We start from the raw sequence: 24,308 nt of genomic DNA, 5'->3' as shown, positions 1-24,308 counted from the left end.
CAAGTGCTTTTATTAAAAATAATGTAACCATACTATTGTCATGTCTAGTAGTGGCCCATGACATATTCCTCCTGCTTCTAAGCACTGTATTAAGTGTTATATGATTAAGAAATGGACCCAGATCCAATGCATTACCGCATGCTCTACTTTGCAAAGCATATTGTCAGGCCTAGTACGATAGTCGCTTGTTTTGTTCCTCCCCTACCTTTCTGCACCCCTCTCCCTCACCTTTTGTTTTCTACAGCTCTACCAGGAATGTCGTCAGGCCTAGTATTGCAGTCGCCTGTCTGTTTCCGTTTCCTTACCACTCCCCCCTTCCTTCCTTATCTATGTCTTAGCTCTTGCACTATCTGAAATGCCGTCAGGCCGAGTACGATAGTTAATTTCACATCCTTACTGTTCATGGCCTGTAAGAAAGTCATTGGATTTTCCCTTGTTCCCTCCCTTTCCTTGAAGCGCTTTAAAACACATTGTCTATAGGCGCTACATAAATAAACTATCATATCATGTCACATTGAAGGATAATTTGCTGGTAAAATAGCTCAGAGGGTTTAGTGCTCACTGCTGGAATCTATGTATGATCTGCACAGGTTTGAATCCTGGCCAGGTTTACTCAAACTTTAATTCTTCTGAGGTCAACAAAAAAGTATTAATTTCAGTTGCCATGTAAGTATTTCACAACCAAGTGTTTCGTTGCTTCCTTGAGATATGTGTTGATCTTATTTATATCGGCATCTGTGAAGCTGCATTAAAATGGTTTTTGAATGCATTGTTAAAGAGGTGATGGCACCTGCACACAGCTCGCTGGAGACAAATATAAAGGACCTTTCTTCTCTGACTACTTGTAGTAGCTCAGATTTGCCGACCATATCTTTAGTAGTGGATACCTGCACAATCTAATTTCCTGCCTTTTCCATTTAATTGGCTAATCAGATATTTGCAGATCTCAGAGCTATACATTGAGACACCATACACCCTTAGCTTTGCATCTTGACAGGCATAGGTATATTTAAAAAGAAAGTGTAAATTGTGGGTTTATTTTATGGCTACCCCTGTGCAAGATGTATCAGGGCCACAGGTTAGTGGGTGTGGTGAGGGACACAAACATCTAGTCATGATTTTCTTAATCAGTAGTTTTCCTCTTTCTGCTGACTTCCCCTTGATTCGTTTTGTGCACGTTCCCGAGAATAGAAAAAAAGTAGTTTGCTCCCCCTGCTCCTGCCTCATGACGACCCTGCTGCTGGAAAACACACAATAGTGTAACGTTCTGCCTGGATTTCCAAAGCCATAGATATCACAGGCTCTGGATCTCCTGGAGAGAAAGAAACGAGGAGAGCAGGTCTAGTGGTAGGCGGCTGCCTTGGGCCTCGCTCTCCTAGAGGCCTTGCAGTACCTACTGACTTCTAAAACCGTGAATAGGGGAATGTTGATTTTCCGTAAAGCCACTTCCCCCAAAGCTTGTATCGCAGCCATGCAAATCCTGTTTACATTCTCCAGACCATGTCCATGAAACCCTGTGAGACAGGTTAGGTGGAGAGGGTGTGGGGAGTGTGGAGGCAAGGTGCGCAATGGGAGACGGGTTACGTGGAAGGGGACACCAGCCCCAAAATAGACAGGTGGAAGGGAGAGTGCATAAGACTGACCCTGCTGGGGTAGGCCTTCACGGCTGCCTTCTGCAAAGTCAGTCTTATGTCTGCGGTTTTAGACGTAGACCAGCAAATCACTTAAAATGTCTCTGCACATTGAAAGGGCAGCTCTTGTTCTTTTGTGAAAGGAAGCAACTCCTCTAATTCAGCATTAACCAGTGCTTTCAGTGGGAGGATGATTTGAGGGGGGCTCAGTTAAGGTTGCGTGGCCTATGTGGCGGGGAGGCAAAATTGCTTGGCAGTGGGGGTACCCAGCAAGGCACTGGCTCGGGAGTACTTTTTGGAGACAGCCACGGCTCTGCCCCAGCTAATCTTGGTGGTGTATCAGAATAAAGAAGCTGGAACTTCTTGGTAAGCAGTACGGTACTTTATTCTACTTAAACAATGACCCTGTGCTCCCTTCGACATCCGACGTACACTCTCAACCGTCTCTCACTACTCACACCCATTTCACACCAGGCATAATACATTCCACAACACTACGCACTCACCATTCCAACCACCACTCACGCGGGAGGGAGCACAGATGAGAGCACTACACACAACCCTTTCCCCAACAAAAAACAAGCTTAGAACAATATGATCAGAACACACAAAACATGAACACAATTTACATTGTTGTAAACTAAAAAGAAACGACAGTGTTTCTGCGAAATCTCATGGAAAAGTTCCTAGCTCCTCAGTTCATCACGTAGTTTTCGGACCACACCGGAGGTTTCCTCATTCTTCCTCTCGACTCAATGCCTTGGCTGGTCGTAAAAAATCTCTTGCTCATCTCTCGAATTGGTAACTCCCTCGTCTGCAATCCTGTTAGCCTCCTTTGCAACATCCACATCACACAACCCATTTCTATCATTCACTTCACTGTCAAATTCTTCACAACGCTCACATGCCTTCCCATCTTCATCTACTTACCCGATTAATGTTCCAAATGGAACCATCCTGCATCCTGACAGCATTGTGAAACACTTCCTTTACTCTCAAAGGCCTGGAATACTTAGATTCTCCCTTTCTCACCAACCTTCCCTTCTTTATCCTCACTAAATCACCAGGCACTACTCGAGCCTGTCCAAAACCGCCACTCATTTCCTCACAGAAATTGGCACTTAGGTTTCTCCTGGCACTCTGCTCTCTCCTCATCTTCCTCACATTCACCCATACAGGATTCAAGGTTGAGTTGGGTTCTCTGCCTCTCATCAACAAAAATTTAGACTTCCCAGAGTCAGCCCGAACAGATGTCCTAACGGTCAATCATTTTTCCTGTATTGCCTTTTCTACTGACATGTTGTTTCTGATGGCCTGTTCCACAGTTTCAACAACAACTCTATTACACCTCTCCACAGGCCCATTGGTTTGTGGATGATAGTAAGCTGAACATTTCCATTGAATGGGGAGGCAGATTCATGTATCATGATATTATAAGAAAACATGTTCACGCTGGCTCTGCCAATATATGGCAGTATCCTTCTGTAATCATATTTTCAAGTATTGTAATGATGCATTCTCATCCTTATGTTTACAACTATGCCTCATCCATGTTCCAACAATATGGACAGGTCCACCATTGATCAATCTCTTGGACTGTATAAAACATAATAGCAAAAATTGTAATGAGGTAAACGCAACTTAATTCTTTGCAACCATGTTCCAATCATATCCTGATAATATAGATGTGCTTGTGCATAGCACATAACTACCTTCAGGTATACCCCAAAAAGGGTACAACTATTATAGGCTTTTTATCTTTTGTTTACCCCATATGCACATCTAATTTTCTACATGCATCCCGAAGCACCAAAACAAACAAAATGGTGGCCGGCGCGTGATGGCATCATTAACACGATGACATTATCGTGCATGCTAATGCTGGTGCCATTTTCCCCATTAAACAATGTCCTCTGGTCACAGAGGTCCACCCACAGCGGATCCTGTTGACCATAGGCAGCGGTACTCCGAAAATAAAAGTAAGGTAAGTACCAAGATTAGACCTGCCAACATTTATCTTTTAATGATAGTCAAATGGTGAATCTCTTAGCAGTAAGGATACTGATTAGCTTTTTTCATCCCAGTAGACAAATCAGACAACAGGAAAACACAGGAGATGTGGGTCTAGACCCTGCTACCATAAGATATGTGATATTAATGATACCTTAAACATCACTAGAAACTCAGAAAAGTCTGTAAAAGAATCCAGAACCAGACAGCAATACCTGTATTTTCAGATTCGAGGATTCCACTGGAACTGAAGAGATCTAGACAACAGATCATAGGACAGCGCATCAGTGCTAGAAATTCATCATATATGAAGCATTCACGGGAGCATTAGAAACACAGGCAGGTAAATACAAACAATGTAAGAAATACCTCAATGTGATACTATATTTACATTCCTAAGCAATTACCATTATACTTGGTTATCTTTTGCAGAAAATTGGTCCCTGAAGGAATGGCTATGTCTTAACAATAAATGCTTCATTTTTTCAATGAAGAATTAATATCTTTATTTTGTACTTTTAATGAAAATATTGTAAAAGCCTCAAAGGTATAACAAATTACTATCTCTATATATCAGACATTCTCAAAAGGTCCTTCCAGAAGACTGTGCAATTCTAACCCAGTCAAAATCTTCAAGCTTAGTATCCTTCTGCCAGGACATACTCCTGTTGACTTTGCCTTTAAAAATGCCATGCCGCAATGCGAACATCAATCCAAACAGGCTGTACAATGTAAGCCAGTCTAGACACTTAATAACACTTATGTTTGATTTACCCCTGAATCCCAGAATAAAATGACATGCCACAGTAAGAAATGGATAGACCTGCTGCCAAGAAATGGCAGTCTAGCCACGTAATAACAGATCATCCTTTATTTTGACAACCAGATTCTTTACTGGGTGTCTATGATAGGTGCCATGAAAGAAATGCTGTTATTGCCGTACCCTGGATTCACTAACTTTCACACACAGCATTCACTTACTCATTCACAAGTGCACCCATACATCATAGTAAACTCACTCATTCACACACTCATTTTATAATTCATAATGAATGTAAATCTTACCCGCTCAAAGCCCCGGTCTGGGCTCCGCTCTGCTGCTGCCTCCAGAAAGTCCTCTGGCTTCTGTGCAGCACAAACATGAACCAGGAAGCAAAGAGCACTTCCTAATTCCTGCACATGCACGCAGGAGCTGAAGACCTCCATTGAGAGCGCTCTGGTCCGTTTGGATGTGCAGAGAGACGCAGGTCCGGCCCCTCGCAATTTCAAACATGCGGTACCAGTGACTGCATCCCCAATGGGCCATTAAAGGCTGGGGAAGCAAAATGCTGCAGTCTTGCATGGCCCATTGAACTTGTGCACTGTGGTATGAAATATCAACGGTAAAACACATTTCGCTTTGACAGTTCAAGCCGACCCAGGAGCGCTCCCTGAGCTGCAACAAGCATCTGAGGGAGCGCTCTGTTTTTTCACTGACTGGCTCGGCTCCTTCATGATGGCTGACAGTATTGGCAGGTCAGCGCCCCATCGCCCATTATGGACGAGCCTCCCCTGTCTAGCCCTTAATTGCGAGTGTTAATAGGGAACATTCGGAATGTAGTGAATAAGGCTGCCTTGTCAGTTATCACTTTGCACAAGTAAATCGTAAAGGAAAATATGCATGCATAAATATTTCTTCTATTTTGTTCACAATGCATGATTTAGGAAGTTTAAAGAATCCATGCTGCCAAATGCATTTGACAGCAAGCAGAAACTGCACTCTTACTTGTTTTAAACCACATTTCACTGTAGCATAAAAATGCATTTGTGTTCACACATCCATAATAGCAAGGTCCATTTCACTACCTTGCTTAGTGCTGAATGGGTTTATGATATACAACATTTGCTACAGAATACATGATGATCGCTGACTAAGGCATTCTGTGAGGATTTAGAATCACCTCAACCATAGGGCCTTCGATAGCTCAGTTGGTAGAGCGGAGGACTGTAGTGGAAATTCAGTTATCCTTAGGTCGCTGGTTCAAATCCGGCTCGAAGGACTCTTTTGTACTTTTTTCTTTTTTACTACATTTTAAACATGGATGATATTCAAACTCATGGGAGCAATTGTACTTCCAACCCCTGCCCGGTCTGCGCAGTATTGTGGCATGAGCTTGAGCTACTGCGGGTGGCAGGGTGAGCCATACGAGATCTTTTATGGGCCATAAGAGATCGAAGCATCGTCAAAAACTTGTAGAGATAGACAGGGATGTAAATAAATTGCCGTGAATTGTGACTAGGGGAAGTGCGCTGACTCTGGGCTTTGAAATGCTGAAGACACAGCTCTGAGGTGAAGAACTTTCATTATTAGTCCGCATTCACGCACCTTCTCCTGGAATAAAACACGGTACGGCGTGGCTACCTGGTCCACCATCATCACGCAGCCCTGTGCATTTAAGGACTGGACTGACTGAAGTCAGATTCAGACAGGCGATCGTAACTGGTACAATAATAAGAACGTTCGTTGTAGGAGATTGATGTATTGTACTGTGAGAAGTCCCAGCCTCTAAGCAATTTTTTTTATATCCTAAATGGATTATACACAGAGTGCTCCATGACCTAATCACAAAAGTATACACCAATCACACTGATGTAGAGTACCTTGGAACCGTATATCAGTTCTATAGTCATGCATTGTTATGTATCCAGGGGATGTAGCTCAGTGGTAGAGCGCATGCTTTGCATGTATGAGGCCCCGGGTTCAATCCCGGGCATCTCCAGGGGAAATTTTTATTTATGCTTTCTGGTCTCAAAATGTACACCTATTGGACACTTCACAATTCGGCATTTCTACGCTGTATTCTTTGCACATGTAAGACTCGTGCTCCCACATAAGGTTTCATTATACCAAACGTTCTGCTGAACAGGGCTGTCACAGGTTTTTGTGAGGCCCTCTTGCAATTTTTTTGCACTGTCAGCAGCGGCACCACCAATAGGAAACGTGAATACTATCCCATTGAGTTTGTGTGGAGGGCATAGCTATGATGATGAGGCTTCTGGATGCTGCTGGGCTAAACTAAAATCTTTCTGTTGATCAATTGCACTTACAATCAAAGCGATTTCTAAGGTAAATCTCGAGAATAAACACACTGAAAATCTTGCAAAGATCATGTCACAGTCGCCCAACATATGTCACCTTCCACCAGTATGGAGGGTCATGAACCATGAGTCTACATGTACCATCTAGTCACATGAACTCTGTGCACATCACTGCTAATGTGAGCTGCAGTATGGCATTTCCACCATCCCTGCAAGAAGCATTCCAAATTTCATATGTGTTTTTGGCCTTGGCTTATTTGCTATATTCACAAAGGTACAACTGGAGTGCAGCGTTTTTCTCTGAATGCCAGTCAGACTGGATTCCAAGATCCAGACCTTATTGAGAGTCAAATTGATTGGTTTATGTTTCTGATGCCTGTCATTTAGTGCAAACAGAGTTTAAGAAGAGGGCTCCTGGAGGATCAATCCCATTCTACCCAGGGGGGATTTAGTTTGTACAACACAAATGAAAGGGTTGGGAGAGCAAATGTTTTGGAGCTCCACCTTTACTACTTATTTAAAGCCTTCGCACATGGAATGTACAGATAGACACAGAAAAACAGACACCTCGGTTTCAAAAACAAAGAGCATTTTATAAATAGTTTTTGATGTCTTTCTATAGTTTTGACATAATGCTGAACATCATTCGTTTACAAGGAACATAAACAACAACAGTTTGTGTCATGAGGCAAACAGACAACGAACAAGTTAGTATTCTTGTTCAAACATTCGAAAACAGTAGACAATAATACACAAGCTACTGTCGCGCTCCCAGAAGGGGTGCGACAGGGGTCAAAATTAGGTGGACAGGTAAGAAAGCAAGTCTTTAGTACATGCGTTTGCATTCAACAGTCAAAGTTGATAACACTGTGCTTTGAGGGAGAGGGTGTCTACACCTGGTGTTTCGGCCGCGAAAGGGGGCTCTGATGAGCCTATTGATGTTGGGGCCTTGCTGTGTCTATCTGTACATTCCATGTGCAAAGGCTTTAAATAAGTAGTAAAGGTGGAGCTCCAAAACTTGTGCTCTCCCATACCTTTCATTTGTGTTGTACAAACTAATTTTGTGCAAACATACTTCACATTTTGATATCCCTGTGGCCTAAATGTTCCTGTATCCAGGTATAATATTTATTTTAACATTTTTATGTATAGTGCTTTATGTGGGACCACGCTGCTCTAAACATAGTTGGTGTTACCACAAAATGTAATAGTACTTAATTTATTAACCTCAGAAGGATGAAGGGCTGATATAGCCCTGCTGAAATGTGAACTTTGAAATTCCAGGTTGGCACATGTCTGAATTGGGTTTTTACCTTGCTGAGCTGTGACAAGTATACTGTTTAAATCAACTGTGCAGTTAAAAAGAAACATATATTAGGATACTTGCCCACTAGCATCTGCTGTCCTTCAAGTGCTTTTATTAAAAATAATATAACCATACTATTGTCATGTCTAGTAGTGGCCCATGACATATTCCACCTGCTTCTAAGCACTGTATTAAGTGTTATATGAATAAGAAATGGACCCAGATCCAATGCATTACCGCATGCTCTACTTTGCAAAGCATATTGTCAGGCCTAGTACGATAGTCGCTTGTTTTGTTCCTCCCCTACCTTTCTGCACCCCTCTCCGTCACCTTTTGTTTTCTCCAGCTCTACCAGGAATGTCGTCAGGCCTAGTATTGCAGTCGCCTGTCTGTTTCCGTTTCCTTACCACTCCCCACTTCCTTCCTTATCTATGTTTCAGCTCTTGCACTATCTGAAATGCCGTCAGGCCGAGTACGATAGTTAATTTCACATCCTTACTGTTCATGGCCTGTAAGAAAGTCATTGGATTTTCCCTTGTTCCCTCCCTTTCCTTGAAGCGCTTTGAAACACATTGTCTGTAGGCGCTGTATAAATAAACTATCATATCATGTCACATTGAAGGATCATTTTCTGGTAAAATAGCTCAGAGGGTTTAGTGCTCACTGCTGGAATCTATGTATGATCTGCACAGGTTTGAATCCTGGCCAGGATTACTCAAACTTTAATTCTTCTGAGGTCAACAAAAAAGTATTAATTTCAGTTGCCATGTAAGTATTTCACAACCAAGTGTTTCGTTGCTTCCTTGAGATATGTGTTGATCTTATTTATATCGGCATATGTGAAGCTGCATTAAAATGGGTTTTGAATGCATTGTTAAAGAGGTGATGGCACCTGCACACAGCTCGCTGGAGACAAATATAAAGGACCTTTCTTCTCTGACTACTTGCAGTAGCTCAGATTTGCCGACCATATCTTTAGTAGTGGATACCTGCACAATCTAATTTCCTGCCTTTTCCATTTAATTGGCCAATCAGATATTTGCAGATCTCAGAGCTATACATTGAGACACCATACACCCTTAGCTTTGCATCTTGTCATGATTTTGCTAGTGAGAGGTGTTAGGAAAGATTTCGTAATTGTAGGTAATTTTCCTTCCATGTGGCAACCCCTAAACTTTTTGCTGTTGTTTTTCACCTTGTTCTTGACTTTGCCAGAGAAGTGCAGCCTTCTGCCGCACTCCTCTGGGCTTTCGCTCCTTTCTTACGGAGAAACTGACATGCCCTTAAGACTGTCAGTACCGGGGAACGATGTTTCCCGTAGTTTCTTTTATCATGTTGGGGGTTTCGTGCAACATGACACAAGAGGGCACTGTAAGCTAAGTTACAGCTCTCTTGGGTCTCTAGCCTTCTACAGGCCCTAGATACTCGTTTAGGATTGTATCTGATCGGTGCAAGTGATTCAGGTACGGGAATGGTGGCAGCAATCCTTTCTTGTGTTTTGAGCTCCTTTTGGCGTTCTAAGCGCGTTTTTCGCGCTTAACCCAAAATGGTGGCCTGGCTCCCAAAATGGCCAGACCACGAGGCTCCTTTGTCCTGTCCGCTGACCGTCTTGCTCCCTTCACCTTCCCCAGGTCGAGCCGACCCGGGGCCTTCCTTATTTGGGCATGTACTTTCCCGCGAAACACGGATGCTTTTGCGGGCTTCTACATGTCTTGTGTGTGCCTCCAGGATGTGGGCTGGGATGTCTGGTCCCAATACACATCCTGGGTGCCAGAGAGTCGAGGGTGGTGTGAATGCCTGGGACCACCGTGGTCCGTGATTGGTCCACGAATGGTGTGAGTGTTGATGAGCGGATCTCCCATTGGGTCCCCTCCGTTTTGGCGCGAAGGGAACCGTGGATAAGAGGGGGCTGGAAACACCACTACCATGTCGATCTCCTGAGTTCTCACGAACGAAGGAATACAGGAGCCAAGTATCCTGCAACCAAGAGGCTGGACCGAGGAATCGCTGGTGACCCGCTGAAGGACTTCTCCTCTGCACTGCTGTCGCCTTGTGAAACCCTTTTCACCTTTGATCGAACCAGAAGGCCTGTACTGGTACTTCGACCCTTGGAATAGAGGGAACAGCTATTCTCAGCATCTTCACCATCTCCTGCCAGTAAGCCTTCGGAAGCGTCTCTGGGCCATCCAGCTGACTGACCAGCTTACACGGGAGTCTTGCTCTGTAACCGCCGCCAGGTTGTGTAGTATTTCGAGTCCTTGTCACTCTCACACGCTTCGTACACTTGGCGTTCCCAGGTCTGAAGTGAGTAGTGTACATTTGGCTCAGATACACACGGCCGCTCCGTTGCCCTGCTGTGGTAACAAACTGTGCGGGTTTCTTCGATTGGGACGTCTTTTTACTCAACACGACGACGAGGCGTCCCCTGCTCTTCTGAACCTACCAGCTGCTGAAACTGACGCGGAGAAGCCTGGGTCTGCTTGCATCGGGGACCGGTGAGTAGCATAGCTAGGATCTGGTCGCCCTCCTGCAGGAGCCCATTGCTTTTCCCCGCTGTGTCAAACAGCACCCTTTTCCGTACTCGCGCTCTGCTTCTGCCCACTGTGGAGGCTGCGCTTGAGTCGCGGAACTTGTTCTTCTTCTTTTGTGCACTAAACTGAACTGCCTGATTTCCCTCAAAGAGCTTCTCCTTTTTCCCGTTGGCACCAGCGCGTGCAGGTACTTTTGAGCACAAGGCTCCACTCTTCGCAGGGATCGGACTTCCATCTAGTTAGGTGCCTCTGAAGGCGAAGTGGGTCTAAGCATTATTGCGCACTGCCTGTTTTTCCTCCCTTTTAGGTGGACTACACATTTCGTGCATATAACGCTTGAGACTTGTTGTATTTGTATATATATTGTGTTGATACGGTATGTGTTGGTTTACTATCGTTATATTGTGATTTTCTCGCTACGGTCATTGTTTTAAAGGCCTTGAAATAAATGTGTATATATTTTTAATATAACAACTGTTTGGAGTAGTTTGTAAGTGATCTTGCTTTGTGTGCTCATTGCGGGCTTTCAGTCACCCTCACCCCTCTTGAGACCTAGTCTTGACCGCCGCGATCGCTACCTTGATTGGTCTGGCTCGTCCAGAGGTTACGCTGTTCCAAGTAATTAGGTTGGCCTTCTGAACTTCTGCGCCACCAGGACAGAGTTCAGAAATCCGTCTTAACAAATTGGTGTACAGCGGTGGGATACGACTGAAGGTATCCAGTGTTGCGCACGAACTAAGGCATTTCAGGTTATTCCAACCAGGACACGTAGTGAATGGTTGTAGTATAACTTTAAAAAGGCCATAGTCCTATCTAACAGTATGGAAACAAATACCTTGTTAACTTTAAATGCTTCCAAATCAGAAACATTGAAAAAGATGTGTGCAGAGAGAGGTGTTTCCTCTCAAAGCACGAAATTGGAAATGATCCAAAGAATCATGGTGTGGCAAGAAGCGCAGCTTGACGCTATAACTTCTGAGGACAGTGCGGAAGGTGGTGGGGCTGCTCTCACTGGTAGAACCGACGGTTCTGCCGCTGCACTGATCCATCGCGACCACGAGGACAGGGAGGACGAGATGTCTAATGTTTCCTCTGCCAGTGCTGATGGGGAGGCTATGCTTGAATTCAAGAAGCAAGAGCAACGGTTTAGGCAGCAGGAGCTTGAATTCAGCATAGCCAAACTAAAAATCGAACAGGCAGAAAAACAAAAAGACAGGGATCACCAGTTGGAACTGGCCAAGCTTCAGGTTGCAAATGGGTCCAAGGGTCCTGTACATGGGTCTGGGGCCTCCTCTCATCCACGGTTTCCGAAAGATCTGCTCAGTGTGTATGAGGAAAGGAATGACATTATGGACTGGCTGAATGCGTTTGAGTATGCATGCGAAGTTCAACAAGTTGACAATGCTGATAAGATTGCCTGGTTACTCAGCAGACTGCCCCATTCTGGCTGTAGTGCCATTATGGAAATGTCGAAGGCTGAGCGAGCTGATTTCGCAATGTTAAAGCAAACTCTCATTTTAAAGTTTGGGAAGACTCCGGCCCAATATTTGAAACGTTTCAGAGAGTATAAGAAAAAGGAAGGTGGTACTTGGGTATCTTATGTCACTGAGTCCTTGAAAAACTTAACTGGCTGGGTCGAAGGTTATAAGGTTTCTACCTTCGAAGGCATGATAAATCTTGTCATGCTGGAACACATTTTTGCATCTTCTTCCCCGGAGCTTAAGCAGCATTTGGCCGATTCGAAGGAGATAGATCCTAAGAAGCTGGCCATTGCAGCCGACTTATGGTGTCACATCGAGTGTCCCATAAGGACAAAACTCATCCTGGTAAGCAGGAGGAAGGGAAAAAGTCCAAAGATAAGGAGGGTGGAGAATCTGATAAATCTTCTTCTCATAAGGGCCACAAAAAGAAAAATAAGGGTAAGACACAAGAGAACTCACAGGGTAGTGGAGGTTAGCCTCCGAAACAGAACTCTGGTTACAATAAGCCTCCCTATGTAAACAGACCGAATGGATCTTGTTTTGCTTGTGGAGCAACTGACCACATGAAGGGGGATCCCTGGTGTAAGGTTAGACCTTTGGGGGTCCACTCCGCTAATCTGGCCTTCTCCTCCTACGAGGAAGAAGAGATCACAGGAGCATCCTTCTGCTCAGACTCATTTCCCAGCGGGATAGAGGCTGAGGTAGTTTTAGTGTCCCTGGGTTCCTGGGAGCCTAAAGTCGCAGAGGCTTATGCTAGGATTCCGGATAATACCAAGCACTACTTTAAAGACAGTGTGCTGATCAATGGAGTAGATACTCCAGCTCTTAGGGATAGTGGGTGCAGTCGCACTGTAGTGGATTCTACCTTGGTAGACTCAGAGGAAGTTGCCAGAGCTACTCTGATGCCCACTAAGTTGGCTGACGGCCCACTCCGTATGTTCCCAGTAATACCTGTAAATCTTACTTTAAATGGTACAGCAGTCAGGATTCCAGTGAGCATTCAGAGAAACGTACCGGGAAAGGTCTTGTTAGGTAATGATCTCAGAGCTTTAGGGCTCGTAGGAGACACTGCCGAAAGACCCTACACACAGTCTCAAGCACGGGCAGCATTGGCCAAGACCAATACGCTGCCCCAGCCGAAGGGGAAACCCAAGGCGAAAGGAGTCGACAAGTCAAGACGAGGGAAAGAGAATATTCCCCCGAGCTCGCCTACCACTGCGGTGGAGGAAGTTGGTCAATCGCCCGGGCCTGACGAGGAGGTGGCGATGCCTGAAGTATTTGACCCCAACGATCATCCTGAACTAAAAGACTTGTTAGTTGAAGGAGGTCCTGATAGGGACGAATTCAGTAAAGGCCAAAGTGAGTGCCCATCTCTGGAAGGCCTAAGGAGACAGGCCTGCTCCCAGCTTGAGGGTGAACCTCCTGGGACGCACAGGATTTATTGGGAAGGTGGACTCCTGTATAGTGAGCCCACAGAGTCTACAGAAGGAGACCATAGGAGGTTGGTGGTTCCCCTTGCTGTTAGGCCCTTCCTCCTGCAGTTGGCGCATGAAGTTCCCCTTGCTGGTCACCTTGGTATGAAGAGGACCAAGCAAAGGTTATCCATGCACTTCTACTGGCCCAAGATGGGGTGCAAGTAGAAAGTCACTGCAGGAGTTGTGCCTCCTGCCAGTTGTCTGGTAAGGTTGGCGCGACAATCCAAGCTCCGTTGGTACCGCTCCCAGTTGTGGGGGTACCATTTGAAAGGGTAGGGATCGACATCGTTGGTCCCCTTGACCCGCAAACATCCTCGGGCAATAGGTTTATCCTGGTGCTGGTCGACCATGCAACCAGATATCCTGAGGCCATCCCATTGAAAACTGTAACTGCCAAGTCAGTTGCAAAAGCTTTACTTGGCATATTTACTAGGGTTGGCTTCCCTAAAGAAGTTGTGTCGGATCGTGGCAGCAACTTTATGTCGAAGTATATGCAGGCTATGTGGAAAGAATGTGGGGTCACCTACAAGTTCTCTTCTGCATACCACCCCCAGACCAATGGTCTGGTGGAACGTTTCAACAGAACGTTAAAGAGCATGATTGGGGCTCTGGAGGAACCTCAGAGAAGAAAATGGGATCTTCTTTTACCATGCTTACTGTTTACCTACCGAGAGGTACCACAGGAGGGTGTTGGCTTCAGCCCCTTCGAACTTCTGTTCGGTCATCCCTTACGGGGACCCTTAGCCATCGTCAAAGAGGGATGGGAGATGCCCACTCCCCCTGTTACTACCAACGTAGTTGATTATGTGCTAGGGCTCAGAAAACGGATGGTACTTCTGATGGGCTTGGCTAGTGATAAATTGAAGGCAGGACAAGCGCTGGTGAAACATTGGTACGACCAGAAAGCTTCCCTCATCAACTTTACACCTGGTCAGCAAGTCCTGATCATGAATCCCATAAGGCCTCGAGCTTTACAGGACAAATGGTCAGGCCCTTACACAGTGGTGGAGCCCCTGGGTGAGGTTAACTATTTAGTGGACCTTGGAAGGCCTGGACAGGCTCCAAAAGTGTTTCACGTGAATAGGCTGAAGGCTTCCGTCCCAAGAGTCAAAATCGCAGCACTGCTACTGGCTTCAGATGTTGAGGAAGAGGAGTCTGAACCTCTCCCCGACCTGTTCCAAAGCGGTCCTTCAGATAGCTCCTTTGAGGGTGTCCGAGTGGCCCCTCACCTGACTTCTGATCAGCAGGCTGAGGTGAAAAGTTTGCTTAGGCAGTTTTCCCCCCTGTTTTCACAGTCGCCTGGTTTGACACCTTGGTGCAAACATAACATAGACACAGGAGACAGTGTACCTACCAAAAGTAGGGGATACAGGATGTCAGACAAAGTACGGTCTTATATTAAGATCGAGGCAGACTATGGCACCATAGCTGCCCCTCTGACTGCCCTCACAACTCCGAAGAAACCCAAGAAGGTAACTTGGACCGATGAGTGTGAGAAGGCCTTCAATGGCTTAAAAGACTCCTTGTGCCAGGCCCCTGTCCTCAGGGCCCCTGATTATCAAAGACCTTTTATCGTGCAGACGGACGCCTCTGACACTGGGATAGGAGCTGTACTATCACAAGTAGATGAGAAGGGTAAGGAACACCCTATTGGTTTTATTAGCCGCCAGCTTAAGGACAGAGAGCTCAGATGGTCCACGGTAGAAAAAGAATGTTTCTCTGTTGTGTGGGCCCTAAGGAAGCTGAGGCCCTACCTCTATGGGACCCCCTTCACTGTGCAAACTGACCATAAGCCCTTAAAGTGGCTAATGAACATGAAGGGGGAGAATCCAAAGTTGCTTAGGTGGTCCATTAGTCTACAAGGCTTCGACTTCACTATTGAGCATAGGCCAGGTGTCCAACATAGCAATGCTGATGGGTTGTCCAGAATGTTTAGCCGACCTGAACAAGAGACTCATCCAGGGGTGGATTAGTACCCCTGTCCATAGTCTGGGAGGGGCGAGTGTTAGGAAAGATTTCGTAATTGTAGGTAATTTTCCTTCCATGTGGCAACCCCTAAACTTTTTGCTGTTGTTTTTCACCTTGTTCTTGACTTTGCCAGAGAAGTGCAGCCTTCTGCCGCACTCCTCTGGGCTTTCGCTCCTTTCTTACGGGGAAACTGACAGGCCCTTAAGACTGTCAGTACCGGGGAACGATGTTTCCCGTAGTTTCTTTTATCATGTTGCGGCTTTCGTGCAACATGACACAAGAGGGCACTGTAAGCTAAGTTACAGCTCTCTTGGGTCTCTAGCCTTCTACAGGCCCTAGATACTCGTTTAGGATTGTATCTGATCGGTGCAAGTGATTCAGGTACGGGAATGGTGGCAGCGATCCTTTCTTGTGTTTTGAGCTCCTTTTGGCGTTCTAAGCGCGTTTTTCGCGCTTAACCCAAAATGGTGGCCTGGCTCCCAAAATGGCCAGAACACGAGGCTCCTTTGTCCTGTCCGCTGACCGTCTTGCTCCCTTCACCTTCCCCAGGTCGAGCCGACCCGGGGCCTTCCTTATTTGGGCATGTACTTTCCCGCGAAACACGGATGCTTTCGCGAGCTTCTACATGTCTTGTGTGTGCCTCCAGGATGTGGGCTGGGATGTCTGGTCCCAATACACATCCTGGGTGCCAGAGAGTCTAGGGTGGTGTGAATGCCTGGGACCACCGTGGTCCGTGATTGGTCCACGAATGGTGTGAGTGTTGATGAGCGGATCTCCCATTGGGTCCCCTCCGTTTTGGCGCGAAGCGAACCGTGGATGAGAGGGGGCTGGAAACACCACTACCATGTCGATCTCCTGAGTTCTCACGAACGAAGGAATACAGGAGCCAAGTATCCTGCAACCAAGAGGCTGGACCGAGGAATCGCTGGTGACCGGCTGAAGGACTTCTCCTCTGCACTGCTGTCGCCTTGTGAAACCCTTTTCACCTTTGATCGAACCAGAAGGCCTGTACTGGTACTTCGACCCTTGGAATAGCGGGAACAGCTATTCTCAGCATCTTCACCATCTCCTGCCAGTAAGCCTTCGGAAGCGTCTCTGGGCCATCCAGCTGACTGACCAGCTTACACGGGAGTCTTGCTCTGTAACCGCCGCCAGGTTGTGTAGTATTTCGAGTCCTTGTCACTCTCACACGCTTCGTACACTTGGCGTTCCCAGGTCTGAAGTGAGTAGTGTACATTTGGCTCAGATACACACGGCCGCTCCGTTGCCCTGCTGTGGTAACAAACTGTGCGGGTTTCTTCGATTGGGACGTCTTTTTACTCAACACGACGACGAGGCGTTCCCTGCTCTTCTGAACCTGCCAGCTGCTGAAACTGACTCGGAGAAGCCTGGGTCTGCTTGCATCGGGGACCGGTGAGTAGCATAGCTAGGATCTGGTCGCCCTCCTGCAGGAGCCCATTGCTTTTCCCCGCTGTGTCAAACAGCACCCTTTTCCGTACTCGCGCTCTGCTTCTGCCCACTGTGGAGGCTGCGCTTGAGTCGCGGAACTTGTTCTTCTTCTTTTGTGCACTAAACTGAACTGCCTGATTTCCCCCAAAGAGCTTCTCCTTTTGCCCGTTGGCACCAGCGCGTGCAGGTACTTTTGAGCACAAGGCTCCACTCTTCGCAGGGCTCGGACTTCCATCTAGTTAGGTGCCTCTGAAGGCGAACTGGGTCTAAGCATTATTGCGCACTGCCTGTTTTCCCTCCCTTTTAGGTGGACTACACATTTCGTGCATATAACGCTTGAGACTTGTTGTATTTGTATATATATTGTGTTGATATGGTATGTGTTGGTTTACTATCGTTATATTGTGATTTTCCCGCTACGGTCATTGTTTTAAAGGCCTTGAAATAAATGTGTATATATTTTTAATATAACAACTGTTTGGAGTAGTTTGTAAGTGATCTTGCTTTGTGTGCTCATTGCGGGCTTTCAGTCACCCTCACCCCTCTTGAGACCTAGTCTTGACCGCCGCGATCGCTACCTTGATTGGTCTGGCTCGTCCAGAGGTTACCCTGTTCCAAGTAATTAGGTTGGCCTTCTGAACTTCTGCGCCACCAGGACAGAGTTCAGAAATCCGTCTTAACAACAGGCACAAGTATATTTAAAAAGAAAGTGTAAATTGTGGGTTTATTTTATGGCTACCACTGTGCAAGCTGTATCAGGGCCACAGGTTAGTGGGTGTGGTGAGGGACACAAACATCTATTCATGATTTTCTTAATCAGTAGTTTTCCTCTTTCTGCTGACTTCCCCTTGATTCGTTTTGTGCACGTTCCCGAGAATAGAAAAAAGTAGTTTGCTCCCCCTGCGCCTGCCTCATGACGACCCTGCTGCTGGAAAACACACAATATTGTAACGTTCTGCCTGGATTTCCAAGGCCATAGATATCACAGGCTCTGGATCCCCTGGAGAGAAAGAAACGAGGAGAGCAGGTCTAGTGGTAGGCGGCTGCCTTGGGCCTCGCTCTCCTAGAGGCCTTGCAGTACCTACTGACTTCTAAAACCGTGAATAGGGGAATGTTGATTTTCCGTAAAGCCACTTCCCCCAAAGCTTGTATCGCAGCCATGCAAATCCTGTTTACATTCTCCAGACCATGTCCATGAAACCCTGTGAGACAGGTTAGGTGGAGAGGGTGTGGGGAGTGTGGAGGCAAGGTGCGCAATGGGAGACGGGTTGCGTGGAAGGGGACACCAGCCCCAAAATAGACAGGTGGAAGGGAGAGTGCATAAGACTGACCCTGCTGGGGTAGGCCTTCACGGCTGCCTTCTGCAAAGTCAGTCTTATGTCTACGGTTTTAGACGTAGACCAGCAAATCACTTAAAATGTCTCTGCACATTGAAAGGGCAGCTCTTGTTCTTTTGTGAAAGGAAGCAACTCCTCTAATTCAGCATTAACCAGTGCTTTCAGTGGGAGGATGATTTGAGGGGGGCTCAGTTAAGGTTGCGTGGCCTAAGTGGCGGGGAGGCAAAATTGCTTGGCAGTGGGGGTACCCAGCAAGGCACTGGCTCGGGAGTACTTTTTGGAGACAGCCACGGCTCTGCCCCAGCTAATCTTGGTGGTGTATCAGAATAAAGAAGCTGGAACTTCTTGGTAAGCAGTACAGTACTTTATTCTACTTAAACAATGACCCTGTGCTCCCTTCGACATCTGACGTACACTCTCAACCGTCTCTCACTACTCACACCCATTTTACACCAGGCATCATACATTCCACAACACTACGCACTCACCATTCCAACCACCACTCACGCGGGAGGGAGCACAGATGAGAGCACTACACACAACCCTTTCCCCAACAAAAAACAAGCTTAGAACAATATGATCAGAACACACAAAACATGAACACAATTTACATTGTTGTAAACTAAAAAGAAACGACAGTGTTTCTGCGAAATCTCATGGAAAAGTTCCTAGCTCCTCAGTTCATCACGTAGTTTTCGGACCACACCGGAGGTTTCCTCATTCTTCCTCTCGACTCAATGCCTTGGCTGGTCGTAAAAAATCTCTTGCTCATCTCTCGAATTGGTAACTCTCTCGTCTGCAATCCTGTTAGCCTCCTTTGCAACATCCACATCACACAACCCATTTCTATCATTCACTTCACTGTCAAATTCTTCACAACCCTCACATGCCTTCCCATCTTCATTTACTTACCCGATTAATGTTCCAAATGGAACCATCCTGCATCCTGACAGCATTGTGAAACACTTCCTTTACTCTCAAAGGCCTGGAATACTTAGATTCTCCCTTTCTCACCAAACTTCCCTTCGTTATCCTCACTAAATCAACAGGCACTACTCGAGCCTGTCCAAAACAGCCACTCATTTCCTCACAGAAATTGGCACTTAGGTTTCTCCTGGCACTCTGCTCTCTCCTCATCTTCCTCACATTCACCCATACAGGATTCAAGGTTGAGTTGGGTTCTCTGCCTCTCATCAACAAAAATTTAGACTTTCCAGAGTCAGCCCGAACAGATGTCCTAACGGTCAATCATTTTTCCTGTATTGCCTTTTCTACTGACATGTTGTTTCTGATGGCCTGTTCCACAGTTTCAACAACAACTCTATTACACCTCTCCACAGGCCCATTGGTTTGTGGATGATAGTAAGCTGAACATTTCCATTGAATGGGGAGGCACATTCATGTATCATGATATTATAGGAAAACATGTTCACGCTGGCTCTGCCAATATATGGCAGTATCCTTCTGTAATCATGATTTCAAGTATTGTAATGATGCATTCTCATCCTTATGTTTACAACTATGTCTCATCCATGTTCCAACAATATGGACAGGTCCACCATTGATCAATCTCTTGGACTGTATAAAACATAATAGCAAAAATTGTAATGAGGTAAACGCAACTTAATTCTTTGCAACCATGTTCCAATCATATCCTGATAATATAGATGTGCTTGTGCATAGCACATAACTACCTTCAGGTACACCCCAAAAAAGGTACAACTATTATAGGCTTTTTATCTTTTGTTTACCCCATATGCACATCTAATTTTCTACATGCATCCCGAAGCACCAAAACAAACAAAATGGTGGCCGGCGCGTGATGGCATCATTAATACGATGACATTATCGTGCATGCTAATGCTGGTGCCATTTTCCCCATTAAACGCTGTCCTCTGGTCACAGAGGTCCACCCACAGCGGATCCTGTTGACCATAGGCAGCGGTACTCCGAAAATAAAAGTAAGGTAAGTACCAAGATTAGACCTGCCAACATTTATCTTTTAATGATAGTCAGATGGTGAATCTCTTAGCAGTAAGGATACTGATTAGCTTTTTTCATCCCAGTAGACAAATCAGACAACAGGAAAACACAGGAGATGTGGGTCTAGACCCTGCTACCATAAGATATGTGATATTAATGATACCTTAAACATCACTAGAAACTCAGAAAAGTCTGTAAAAGAATCCAGAACCAGACAGCAATACCTGTATTTTCAGATTCGAGGATTCCACTGGAACTGAAGAGATCTAGACAACAGATCATAGGACAGCGCATCAGTGCTAGAAATTCATCATATATGAAGCATTCACGGGAGCATTAGAAACACAGGCAGGTAAATACAAACAATGTAAGAAATACCTCAATGTGATACTATATTTACATTCCTAAGCAATTACCATTATACTTGGTTATCTTTTGCAGAAAATTGGTCCCTGAAGGAATGGCTATGTCTTAACAATAAATGCTTCATTTTTTCAATGAAGAATTAATATCTTTATTTTGTACTTTTAATGAAAATATTGTAAAAGCTTCAAAGGTATAACAAATTACTATCTCTATATATCAGACATTCTCAAAAGGTCCTTCCAGAAGACTGTGCAATTCTAACCCAGTCAAAATCTTCAAGCTTAGTATCCTTCTGCCAGGACATACTCCTGTTGACTTTGCCTTTAAAAATGCCATGCCGCAATGCGAACATCAATCCAAACAGGCTGTACAATGTAAGCCAGTCTAGACACTTAATAACACTTATGTTTGATTTACCCCTGATTCCCAGAATAAAATGACATGCCACAGTAAGAAATGGATAGACCTGCTGCCAAGAAATGGCAGTCTAGCCACGTAATAACAGATCATCCTTTATTTTGACAACCAGATTCTTTACTGGGTGTCTATGATAGGTGCCATGAAAGAAATGCTGTTATTGCCGTACCCTGCATTCACTAACTTTCACACACAGCATTCACTTACTCATTCACAAGTGCACCCATACATCATAGTAAACTCACTCATTCACACACTCATTTTATAATTCATAATGAATGTAAATCTTACCCGCTCAAAGCCCTGGTCTGGGCTCCGCTCTGCTGCTGCCTCCAGAAAGCCCTCTGGCTTCTGTGCAGCACAAACATGAACCAGGAAGCAAAGAGCACTTCCTAATTCCTGCACATGCACGCAGGAGCTGAAGACCTCCATTGAGAGCGCTCTGGTCCGTTTGGATGTGCAGAGAGACGCAGGTCCGGCCCCTCGCAATTTCAAACATGCGGTACCAGTGACTGCATCCCCAACGGGCCATTAAAGGCTGGGGAAGCAAAATGCTGCAGTCTTGCATGGCCCATTGAACTTGTGCACTGTGGTATGAAATATCAACGGTAAAACACATTTCGCTTTGACAGTTCAAGCCGACCCAGGAGCGCTCCCTGAGCTGCAACAAGCATCTGAGGGAGCGCTCTGTTTTTTCACTGACTGGCTCGGCTCCTTCATGATGGCTGACAGTATGGGCAGGTCAGCGCCCCATCGCCCATTATGGACGAGCCTCCCCTGTCTAGCCCTTAATTGCGAGTGTTAATAGGGAACAATCGGAACGTAGTGAATAAGGCTGCCTTGTCAGTTATCAGTTTGCACAAGTAAATCGTAAAGGAAAATATGCATGCATAAATATTTCTTCTATTTTGTTCACAATGCATGATTTAGGAAGTTTAAAGAATCCATGCTGCCAAATGCATTTAACAGCAAGCAGAAACTGCACTCTTACTTGTTTTAAACCACATTTCACTGTAGCATAAAAATGCATTTGTATTCACGCATCCATAATAGCAAGGTCCATTTCACTACCTTGCTTAGTGCTGAATGGGTTCATGATATACAACATTTGCTACAGAATAAATAATGATCGCTGACTGAGAGCATTCTGTGAGGATATCTTGAGCCCTAGGGCCTTCGATAGCTCAGTTGGTAGAGCGGAGGACTGTAGTGGGAATCCAGATATCCTTAGGTCGCTGGTTCAAATCCGGCTCGAAGGACATTTTGTACTTTTTTCTTTTTTACTACATTTTAAACATGGATGATATTCAAACTCATGGGAGTAATTGTACTTCCAACCCCTGCCCGGTCTGCGCAGTATTGTGGCATGAGCTTGAGCTACTGCGGGTGGCAGGGTGAGCCATACGAGATCTTTTATGGGCCATAAGAGATCGAAGCATCGTCAAAAGCTTGTAGAGATAGACACGGATGTAAATAAATTGCCGTGAATTGTGACTAGGGGAAGTGATGGTCGGGTAGTGAGAGAACCCGAAGAGGGATAAGTATCCGCATTCGAACCTGGCCGCCATCTTAGAATGGGGTGTATTATTTCTACTCAATGGAACTCTGTCCGTAACAAACGCAGGTGTACAAAACAGCTGGCGCTATCGATAACCCAGGCTTGATCCTGGAAATACAAATCACACACGTTATTTTGTATTCGTATTCTTTGAAAGCTAATGTCAATTTTCATTTTTGAGATAATTATTAACCCTGTCAAAATGTGTCTTACTGCCGAGCCTGATTTATTCGTACACAGAAAAAAACTGTTTTCTGCGCTGACTCTGGGCTTTGAAATGCTGAAGACACAGCTCTGAGGTGAAGAACTTTCATTATTAGTCCGCATTCACGCACCTTCTCCTGGAATAAAACACGGTACGGCGTGGCTACCTGGTCCACCATCATCACGCAGCCCTGTGCATTTAAGGACTGGACTGACTGAAGTGAGATTCAGACAGGCGATCCTAACTGGTACAATAATAAGAACGTTCGTTGTAGGAGATTGATGTATTGTACTGTGAGAAGTCCCAGCCTCTAAGCAATTTTTTTTATATCCTAAATGGATTATACAGAGTGCTCCATGACCTAATCACAAAAGTATACACCAATCACACTGATGTACAATACCTTGGAACCGTATATCAGTTCTATAGTCATTGATTGTTATGTATCTAGGGGATGTAGCTCAGTGGTAGAGCGCATGTATGAGGCCCCGGGTTCAATCTCCAGGGGAAATTTTTATTTATGCTTTCTGGTCTCAAAATGTACACCTATTGCACACTTCACAATTCTGCATTTCTATGCTGTATTCTTTGCACATGTAAGACTCGTGCTCCCACATAAGGTTTCATTATACCAAACGTTCTGCTGAACAGGGCTGTCACAGGTTTTTGTGAGGCCCTCTTGCAATTTTTTTGCACTGTCAGCAGCGGCACCACCAATAGGAAACTTGAATACTATCCCATTGAGTTTGTGTGGAGGGCATAGCTATGATGATGAGCTTCTGGATGCTGCTGGGCTAAACTAAAATCTTTCTGTTGATCAATTGCACTTACAATCAAAGCGATTTCTAAGGTAAATCTCGAGAATAAACACACTGAAAATCTTGCAAAGATCATGTCACAGTCGCCCAACATATGTCACCTTCCACCAGTATGGAGGGTCATGAACCATGAGTCTACATGTACCATCTAGTCACATGAACTCTGTGCACATCACTGCTAATGTGAGCTTCAGTATGGCATTTCCACCATCCCTGCAAGAAGCATTCCAAATTTCATATGTGTTTTTGGCCTTGGCTTATTTGCTATATTCACAAAGGTACAACTGGAGTGCAGCGTTTTTCTCTGAATGCCAGTCAGACTGGATTCCAAGATCCAGACCTTATTGAGAGTCAAATTGATTGGTTTATGTTTCTGATGCCTGTCATTTAGTGCAAACAGAGTTTAAGAAGAGGGCTCCTGGAGGATCAATCCCATTCTACCCAGGGGGGAATTAGTTTGTACAACACAAATGAAAGGGTTGGGAGAGCAAAAGTTTTGGAGCTCTACCTTTACTACTTATGTAAAGCCTTACATTACTCATTTTGTGCAAACATACTTCACATTTTGATATCCCTGTGGCCTAAATGTTCCTGTATCCAGGTATAATATTTATTTTAACATTTTTATGTATAGTGCTTTATGTGGGACCCTGCTGCTCTAAACATAGTTGGTGTTACCACAAAATGTAATAGTA

At 45.2% G+C, this 24,308-nt stretch overlaps 3 non-coding genes across 3 annotated transcripts; all 3 read left to right on the top strand.

Moving 5' to 3' along the window:
• Positions 1 to 5,594: 5,594 nt before the first annotated feature.
• On the top strand, positions 5,595 to 5,680 carry TRNAY-GUA (transfer RNA tyrosine (anticodon GUA)). Its single transcript is given in 2 exon segments — positions 5,595 to 5,631; positions 5,645 to 5,680. It is a non-coding gene; the product is annotated as a tRNA-Tyr (tRNA).
• Positions 5,681 to 6,328: 648 nt separating this feature from the next.
• Positions 6,329 to 6,400, top strand: TRNAA-UGC (transfer RNA alanine (anticodon UGC)). The gene has a single exon. It is a non-coding gene; the product is annotated as a tRNA-Ala (tRNA).
• A 15,805-nt stretch (positions 6,401 to 22,205) lies between these two features.
• On the top strand, positions 22,206 to 22,291 carry TRNAY-GUA (transfer RNA tyrosine (anticodon GUA)). Its single transcript is given in 2 exon segments — positions 22,206 to 22,242; positions 22,256 to 22,291. It is a non-coding gene; the product is annotated as a tRNA-Tyr (tRNA).
• Positions 22,292 to 24,308: the final 2,017 nt, after the last annotated feature.

This window comes from Ambystoma mexicanum, assembly GCF_040938575.1.
Source record: "Ambystoma mexicanum isolate Mex_15411 chromosome 12 unlocalized genomic scaffold, UKY_AmexF1_1 Mex_chr12_unloc.2, whole genome shotgun sequence".
NCBI lineage: Eukaryota > Metazoa > Chordata > Amphibia > Caudata > Ambystomatidae > Ambystoma > Ambystoma mexicanum.
The sequence above is the reverse complement of the archived record's forward strand: the minus strand, read 5'-3'. Positions and strand labels throughout refer to the sequence as shown.